The sequence below is a fragment of the Mus caroli genome, chromosome 17 (assembly GCF_900094665.2).
Source record: "Mus caroli chromosome 17, CAROLI_EIJ_v1.1, whole genome shotgun sequence".
Classification (NCBI taxonomy): domain Eukaryota; kingdom Metazoa; phylum Chordata; class Mammalia; order Rodentia; family Muridae; genus Mus; species Mus caroli.
This window is the reverse complement of record NC_034586.1, coordinates 87,238,358-87,248,723: the sequence shown is the minus strand read 5'-3', so window position 1 is coordinate 87,248,723 and position 10,366 is coordinate 87,238,358. Positions and strand designations below refer to the sequence as shown.

The 10,366-nt window shown below is 34.6% G+C and overlaps 1 pseudogene; it reads left to right on the top strand.

Moving 5' to 3' along the window:
- Positions 1-7,823: 7,823 nt before the first annotated feature.
- LOC110312326 lies at positions 7,824-9,900 on the top strand (annotated as a pseudogene).
- The last annotated feature ends 466 nt before the right edge of the window (positions 9,901-10,366 follow it).

Sequence of the window (10,366 nt, the reverse complement as noted above, 5' to 3'; positions counted from 1 at the left end):
TTTGAAATATCTTTAAGAACATGATAGAGATATTTGAAGAGGAAATGAATAAATTCATTAAAGAATATAAAAATAACCAATCTTCAAGACAATAAATAAATGTTAAAGACCTGACATTGGGAATAGAATCAATAAAGAAATCCCAAAATGATTAAATCCTGGAAATGAAAAATATAGGCATTTGAATAAGAACTACAGAGACAAGCTTCTCTAAGAGGATAACAGAGATGGGAGAAATAATCCCAGGTACTAAAAATACAACAGAAGAAATGGAAACATTGTTTTAAAAATGTTTAATGTAAAACACTCCTGACACAAAATATTCAGGAAATTTGGTAATTAACAAAAAACCAATAAATAAGACTCATAAGACTAATGTGTTGCCATTTTGTACTATTTGCAGTGCCCTTTGCCTTACAGAAGCAGTGCAATTTTATGAGGTCCCATTTGTCAATTTATGATCTTAGAGCATAATTTATTGATCTTCTGTTCAGAAAAATTTCCCCTTTGTCCATGTGCTCAAGGCTCTTGCCTACTTGCTTTTCTATTAGTTTCAGTGTGTCTGGTTTTATGTGTAGGTCCTTGATTCATTTGGACTTGAGCTTTATACAAGGAGATAAAAATGGATCGATTTGCATTCTTCTACATTCTAACTGTCAGTTGAACCAGCATCATTTGTTGGAAAAGTTGTCTTTTTTTTTCCACTGGAGGGTTTTAGCTCCATTGTCAAAAATCAAGTGACCATAGGTGTGTGGGTTGATTTCTGGGTCTTCAACTCTATTCCATTGATTTACCTGCCTGTCACTGTACCAATATCGTGAAGTTTTTGTCACAATTGCTCTGTAGTACAGCTTCAGGTCAGATATGTTGATTCCCCCAGAAATTCTTTAATTGTTGAGAATAGCTTTCACTGTCCTGGGTTTTTTGTTATTCCAGAGGAATTCGGAAATGGCTCTTTCTAAATCTATGAAGAATTGATTTGGAATTTTGATGAGGATTGCATTGAATCTGTAGATTGCTTTTGGAAGTATGGCCACTTACTATATAAATCCCACCAATCTATGAGCATGGGGCATCTTTCCATCTTATGAAAACTTCTTTGATTTCTTTCATCAGAGACTTAAAGGTTTATTTTTTTTTCATACAGATCTTTCACTTGCTTAGAATCACACCAAGATATTTTATATTATTTGTGACTATTGTGAAAGGTGTTGTTTCCTTAATTTCTTTCTCAGTCTGTTTATCCTTTGAGTATAGGAAGGTCACTTATTTGTTTGAGTAAATTTTATATCCAGCCACTTGACTGAAGATGCTGATCAGATTTAAGAGTTCTCTGGTGGCCTTATTTGGGTCAGTAAAGTATGCTATCATATCATCTGCAAGTAGTGATATTTTGACTTCTTCCTTTTCAATTCGTATCCTGATCTTTACCAAATCTACATCGGATTGGTGGCTAATAACCAATATAAACAAAGAACTCAAGAAGTTAGACTCCAGAGAACCAAATAACCCTATTAAAAATTGGGGTACAGAGATAAACAAAGAGTTCCCAACCAAGGAATAACAAATGACTGAGAAGCACCTAAACAAATGTTCCACATCTTTAGTCATCAAAGAAATGCAAATCAAAGCAATACTGAGATTCTACCTCATACCAGTCAGAAAGGCTAACATCTAAAACTCAGGTGACAGCAGGTACTGGCGAGGATGTGTAAAATATGGAATACGCCTCGATTGCTGGTGGCAATGCAAGCTGGTACCACCACTCTGGAAATCAGTTTGGCAGTTCCTCAGAAAATTGGACATACCACTACCTGAGGACCCAGCTATACCACTTCTGGGCATATACCCAGAAGACGCTCCAACATGTAATAAGGACACATGCTCCACTATGTTCATAGCAGCCTTATTTATAATAGCCAGGAGCTGGAAAAAACCCAAATGTCTTTCAACAGAGCAATAGATACATAAAATATGGTACATTTAAACAATGAAGTTCTATTGAGCAATTAAAAATGGTGAATTTATGAAGTTCTTAGGCAAATGGATGGAACTAGAAAATATCATCCTGAGTGAGATAACAAAAGAACACACATGGTATTAACTCAATGATATGTGGATATTAGCCTGGAATTTCAGAATACTTAAGATGCAATTCACAGACCAGTTGAAGCTCAAGAAAAAGGAAGACCACAGTGTGGGTACTTCGGTCCTTCTTAGAAGGAGGAGGAAAATTCCCATGGGAGGAGATGCAGAAACAATGTTTGGAGCAGAAACTGAAGGAAAGGCCATTCAGTGACTGTCCCAGTGTTGGATCCATCCCATTATAGTTACCAAACCCAGACATTATTGTGGATGCCAACAAGTGCTTGCTGACAGAAGCCTGATAGAACTGTCTCTTGAGAGGCTCTGCTACTGCCTGACAAATACAGAGGTGAATGCACACAGCCATCCATTGGACTGAGCAGTGGGTGTCCAATGGAGGAGCTAGAGAAAGGACCCAAGCAACTGAACGTGTTTTCAGCTCCATGGGAGGAACAACAATATGAACCAAACACAATATGAACCAACCAGAACTCCCAGAGCTCCTGAGGACTAAAATACCAACCAAAGGGTACACATGGAGGTACCCATGACTCCAGTACATATGTAGCAGAGTATGGCTTTGTGGAACATCAATGAAAAGAGAGGCCTTTGGCCTTGTGAAGGGCCCCAGTGTAGGGGAATGCCAGGAGAGGGAAGAAGGAGTGGGTGGGTTAATGAGTCAGAGGACAGGGTATGGGATAGGGGGATTTTCAGAGGAGAAAGAGAAAAGGGGATAAAATTTGAAATTTAAATAAAGAAAATATGTAACAACAACAACAACAAAGACTAATGTGTGTAGAAGAAGGATAAGATATCCAAATCAAAGCCCCAAGAATTGTTTCAACAAAACATAGAAAATTAATTTCCTAACTTAAAGGAGATGCCTAATTTTATACAGAGCATAAAAAAAATGATTATGCCAGAAAACAATGTCCTTTTACTACACAATAATCAAAACATTAACTACATGAAACAGAAAATATTAAAGGCTCCAAAGGAAAAAGAGCAAGTAACATATACAGGCAAATCAATTAAATAATATCTGACTTCTCAAAGGAGGCTCAGAAAACCAAAATGTCCTGGACATTCTGATATTCTGCAGATACTAAGAGACTGTAGATGCCAGTCCAGATTAGAATATGCAGCAAAACATTAAACCGACATGATGGACAAAATAAGATATTCAATGATAGAGTCAAATTTAAACAATATCTTTTTATAAATCCAGCGCTTGAGGAGGTAACAGAAGGAAAATTCCAAAATCAGGAAACTTATTGCCCCCAGGAAAATAAGAAAATAATTTCCCACCAGCAAAATAAAAAGTAGGGGAGCACACATACACACCATCACCATCACCATCACCATCACCAAATCGACAGGAATCAACAATTATTGGCCCTTGATATCAGTGCCCCAATAAGAAGACACAAAATTATGATCCATCATTCTGCTTTATCCATCAAGCATACCTCAACATCAACAAAAAGCCACACATCAGTGTTGGAAAAGATATTGCAAGCCAATATACCCATGAAGTAAAATGGGTCTATCCATTTACTATGTAGCAAAATAGATTTCAAACCATAGATTTCAAGGACACTGAATAATCATAAAAATTACCAAAATAACATTTCAACTCATAATGTGTATGACCCAAATACAAGAGTATTCAAGTTTATAAAAAAAAAAAAAAAAAAAAAAGAATAGTATAGCTTAAATCACATGCTTACTCTTATACACTGATAGTGGAAAAATTCAAAATACAAAATCTACACAGAAAGACTGGACCTAACATACATTATTAAAAAAGAGGTACCACCAGAAATTTATAGAACATTTAACCAAAACACAAAAAATTATATGTTCCAGTCTTCACCTCATGGAACTTTCTCCAAAATCAACCATATACTTGGACACAATTCAACTCGCAGTAGATACAAGAAAATTGAAATCTTTCCCTGAACACTTTCAGATCACCATTGATTAAAGACTGATATGAACAATGAAAGAAAGCTTACAAACTGATGAAAACTGAATAACTTTCCAGTGAATGAAACATGAATCAAGGCATAATAAAGAAATAATTTAAGGAGTTTCTAGTAGTCAATGAAAATGAATATATAGCCATAAGTGGCCACCTCAAAAATTGGACAGATCTCATACTACCAAGTTAAAACCACATCTGAAAGCTCTAGAAAAAGGAATAAACACATCCACACATCCAAGAAAAGTAAATACATCAAAGACGTAATCACACGGAGAGCTGAAATCAAAAACAAAAACAAAACAAAAGAAACCAAGAAAATAATTAAAATAGTCAATAAAACAGAGAGTTGGTTCCATATAATTTTGAATTGACATGTTCGGACTTCTATTTTTCATTCTTTTTTGAGATGATCTCACAGATATGAAAATGATCAGATTTATATTTACATTTTTGTAGCCATGGAATTTTCCGATGTCTTCCTCTCTAACTGCATCTGCTTTTAAAGTACTTCCTTGCATCATTAAATCCAACCAGCAAGGAACATGTATCCAAACTAGCCAGCTCTGGCTTGACTTAACTTATATCCTAGAATCAACCTTTGTGATATCTTCAACCATAGTGCCTTATCATTTAGTTGTGTTGTATAACCAAGAAGGATGAAAAAATGCAGCAAACATACATTTTTTTTCCTTAGCATGGCCAAAGAATTCAGAGATCTGTCTGCCTTTGTAAAGCACAGAGGATAAGATAGTTGGGAGGGACTCTTCCTTGAAATTACAATCTCTACCAAACTTCTGCTTAATCTCACTCTGTCCTAGGCTGACCTAAGTCAGGAGTCTGCCTGCTTTGTATCTGCCTCCCTTGAATCTTTCTGAGAAGCTGGATCATTTATATAGCTGCCTTTGTTCTTTTAGACTCATGAAGCCCCTCATATTTTGTACTTCATCATTATATTCTTGAATAGTTAATACTTACATATTTTCAGACTGTATCTAGAGCTCTTTCCCATAGCCTCAGGGCTGTACCGAGGGTCCCAGCATTTACCATTTTGCTGAGGCATTAGCCACACCTTCAGCTCCTGGACTCATGCTGTATGATTGTCATGTAGTCATTAATGGTAACGGAGGACATTTCTTGGAGGAATGTAAAAATATGTACATTATTACACAAACAAGCCTTATGGTTACAACAGCCATCAACACTTAGAGAAGCTCAAACTAAGGACTTGTCACAGGGGCAGGAAGCATGTCACTCTGTCCCCACCACATCCATACCTTGAGTCAGCACCTCACCTTCTTTATTTAAACATCTTCCTACTTCTTCAGCTTCTGTTTCAAAAATGAATCTTCATATTCACTAATAAGTTTCAGCCAAAAGCAATACTTTTTCTTCCTAAGTCTCCATGTATTACTTGTTTATAGACTGTAAATAATTAAACCACATCTAAAGCAACTTTGATTATTTTTTCTTTTACCTGATTGACACAGAATTAGTGATAATTTTTGTTCCTTACCATATTATATGGCTTATCAATCTGTATATATTCTAAGCGCTTGTTTTATTGAATACATATTTCATGCTATCATATTAACTTATTTAATACATATCTTAAATTTACTAACATAAAATTTTTATTTTCAATTTTGTATACTGATCAAATGGACTCACAAAATGGATTCATAAAACAAAGAAAATAACATCTGAAAAAAAAAAAAAACAATATCCTAGCTGTCCACATTCCAGAGCTAGGATTTAAAAATACATGCCTGACCTTAATCCTTTGATCATCTATTACATTATTTTGTCTTCCATAGTCTAATTATCTTTGATCATTCTGTCCTTCCCCTAATCTTGTCTCACCTATCCCATTTTTATCTTTTCATTTTATTTTCCCTTTCTCTTCCACTCTAATGCAATTATTATCCTTATAAAATACACATGGTCAAAGATTTCAATATAAGTACATTAGCAGACAATAGTAGTATATTTCTACCTTAAGTTAGCTTTTCTACTATCTTGTAAGGAGTATAAGTATATTTACCAGTTTTAATACAAATTTAATTGTCAATATATGACTTTTCTAAAACCAAAGAGAATAAAATACAGTGTCAAAAGCTAATGTACTGTCATACATATGGTAAACTATACATTCAAACTTTCATTTTACTTTCAAAATATTTTTGTAGCAAGTAGATAATCTGACTATTATTCATTTTATTTTTATATTAAGTAACAATAATAGCAATTCAATCTTTGTATACGAGGCAAATTCCCAATGATTCATAATGAAGACTGTATGGCTAATTGTCCCTACACATAGGCTACTGGCCTAGTGCTGATTAATACAATTATCTTGACTACAGAGAAGATATCAGCTTTCTTTTTTTGAGGATTCAAAGCTAGACAATATTTAATCAATATCATAGTTTCCATTTCAAATATAAATGTATTCACTTTCAAACAGAACCTTTTATACAGCTCTCATGTGTGGTTTCCAGTTGTCTGTCTTTTGTGTTTTTACATAACAAAGACCAGAGGAGAAGAAATCTCATGCATCACTTCTCATGAGGAACCAATGATAAACATGAGAGCTTTACTCTCAATACTTATTTACCTTTCAAAAGTCTATCTCCAAATACTATCAACTTAGAAATTAGGGTTTCCATGGAACTGGGATTTGGAGACAAAGATTACAAGTAACTACTCTTTGTGTTTTCATTACACATACACACACACACACATACACACACAGACAAACACATACACACAAAGAGAGAGAGAGAGAGAGAGAGAAATAATACAATGTAACAATGTTCAAAGCAGTAAATTCTTGCCATATAAACAAAGGATTACTATTTAAAAACCTGAAAGTTAAGTAGGACCAATCTCAGGAAATAGCAGTTTAGTTTGTGCTCAAAAAAAGCTGCCATCTGCAAGATTTTCTGGAATTATTTCTTCATTCCTTATGTTACTAAAAGTCATTTGTAATTACATAATATAGGCCAGTAATTTTCATGAACATATAATGTTGTACTCTACAACTCTGTGCATTCCTATTGTTGATATTTGTCTTGTATCCTGTATTTGTTTTGAACAGATGTGTTGAAAATATTGCTTAATGTGTAGGAACAACACATTTGTTAATATCACTTCCATTACTTGACACTTTCACAGTTCTCAATTTTGGATATTTAAAAGAGTGTTAAATAGTACCTACTTATCATTTCATTCCTATTTCCATTACAACACATGTAATAAATTTTCATATTTGTCAAAAGAAAAAAAAAGGAGAAGTTGACTCTTGAGAACTATCCTTTGGAGGGTATTTGAGATAAAAACTAATGAAAGAAAATTACGTGTAGCTTTTAAACAGGAAATTAATACAATAATTAAGATTTTTGTTTTCTAGAATGTACCATGCCATGAAAAGAATGACTTAAATATTGTGAAAGATTTTCATACCATGAAAGAAGACCTGATATCAAAGCAAGGTAAAAACATTTTCAAGCAAAGCACTTCATACTTTTGGTTGCATAAACAGAGAAAGCATCTAATCAAAATGAACTACTCTATGACTGGACAAACAATGGCTCATAATATAATTTCTCCGTAATTGAAGAATATCTCTGATGAAAAGAAAATCCTGTGTTGACAAATAGGTATCTTTATTAGTTGTATCATTTTAAAACAAAAAGAATGACTTTCAATTTTTAATAGTGATATTTTAGGTCAAATACTTTCTTTAGAAAATATGAATCAGACCAAAATAACAGGTGAAATTAAAGGCAGAGTAAGCTGTGCAGTTCTTCTTTTAACCTCACAAGAGTCTTCAAGCCATGGCCTTGCTGTACCTCCAGCAAGATCAGTGTCTGCATTGCTGGTGCTGCTGATGAGTGATGCTTTTGACAAGGTTAGAGAGCTTTAGAACCACTTAACAGCAGTGACGACTTAAGACAGAAGTTCACTGTCATTCATTTTCCAGGAAATAGAGTAGCAATATCTTAGTCAAATTTCCATCAGAAATGGAAGGCTTTCCTCTATTCACATCTGTCAATATTTTATTTTTTTTCTCTTAAGCTGAGTATAAGCAATGACTCTTCCTACAAATTTTCTTTATTTGGAATGAAAATATTTCCTATAGGAAAAGAGTACAGGAATAAGAACTCTATGTATTTTATCCATTTAGCTGCTAACTAGTAGATTATACTCCATCACTTTTTTCTCTTATTTAAATTATTATTTATCTTCATTTGTCAATTGAGAAAGGATGCAATTCAATTTTATCTGTATAATTCTATATTCTCAAAGTGTCCAGGACAGAAAAACTTAGCATGATATACCCTTATCCAAAATTAGTTCAATCATGGAGTTAATGATTAGTGAACTTTCAGTCTAAATGGCAAAGGCAATGGGATCTTTCAGTCAAAAGACTATCTACTGTGACACCATTGTTTTAAACTTCATTAATTCAGATTACCAAGTAATTTTGTAGTATACTTGGAAATTATGTATAGATTTTTAGTGTTTGATAGTAGTTGGAAAACCCCAGAGCTCATGTAAGGTCACACAGTTACAGCTTCTGACTTCATGTCCTGTCACAATTGGCAAGGAAACTTCTTGCTCAAGTCCAAAGCAGCTACCAGCAGATTATCTGATACAAGTTCATACAGAAGAAAATAACACACCTCAGACCATGCTGTATCTTCTTCTTGATCAGGACTCTCAGGACTACTGTGGCACTCATCTTAATTCTGAGAACCAAGGTGGCAGTTGTTTATCCATACAGGTATAGAGGATCCTGATTCAGCATGATCAGGATACACAAAGGGCCAAAGCATACTGTGCCAAGTTTCCCCCAGACATTTAACACAGAAAAGTCCTTCTGATGTATCCAATTCTCAGCACCAAGAATACTGTAGTAGAACATAGAGTTCAGCCCAGTGTTATCCTACTCAGCCCCTTCTCCTCTCCATATGCTGCCAAATCAATCAATCATTGAAGAAATCATAGAAATCACACATTAATTACTGAAGTTCCTCTTACATGTTTGAACAAAAAATACTTTGAAACAGACAAAATTATTAGGAGAAAATGAAATGTTTAGCATAGTATTTTGGTTGTAAATGATATTCATATTTAGTTTTATGAATTTGGTTGAGAAATAATGGGTAAAATATCATTCGTATGTCTTTCAACATTGAAATATATTGGCTGGGCTACCGTGGCAGAATACCCTGGACTGGTTTTCATAAACAACAGACATTTTGAGTACTACCTTAATTGAGTCCCTTTAGGCCTAGTGGAAAGCTGCCCAAGCCAGGCCGTTTAGCTCCTCTAGGCCTTTAGTTCAACACATAAGGATAACAGCACTTTTCAAGAAACATGTCCACACTGCTTTCAATTGTTGCCCCTGGATAACTCAAGAGTAAACCTCAAACCCAAGATCTGTTGATGTCTAAGATACAGAAACCTTTAAATTATGAAGCAAAAAAATCCTACACTTATTTTTTTAAAAAAGGGAAACTCTTTAAAAAGTACAAAGCCTCTACAAGTGTGCATCAAATTACCTCTAGAACCTGCAAAAGAACAGTAGAAGCTTCTCGTGAGCACTCAAGAGCAGCACTGCCACTGTTATAACAAAGCCACCCCAAAGTCAAAGAAGAGAAAGGATCCAGACTCTTCAAGCCTGAGCCATAATATGTCTGGTTTCAAAGTCAAGAACACCTGTATCAGGACTGTCAACACCCAGTGACTACTCATAGAATGTGACCAAAGTAAAGAAACATTTCTCTGAATTAAAAACACTGCTTAGTCAGAGTGCATCGGAAAAAAAAACAAAAAACAAACAAACAAACAAACAAAAACAAAACAAAACAAAAAACAAAGCTGGATGTTAGGCACTTCTCTTTTAAAAGAATGACATTTGAAAACAAGAGCCATCAGTCCCCTTTTAATACCTGTGGATCAAGATGTAGAACTCTCATCTTCATCTCCATCACCATGTCTGCGTTGAATCTCCTATTTTTATGACCATGATGATGGAAAGGTTCATGATTCCACAAAGAATTATACCAAAGATTCAAATAGTATGCAAAAGCAAAGAGTGTTTTATTCTGCAGAAGTCCAGCATGCTGCTGTAATATCATTTACCAAGATAGAATCTCCCAAGTAAGTTCAGAGGCCCAATTTAAAGCACATTAGCAGAACTCCAGGGAGGAGTAGGTGACATTTATCTTAATTCGGTAAATTTATATCGGAGAGATTATAGAACCATTGCTGGTGCTTGGGGGGACT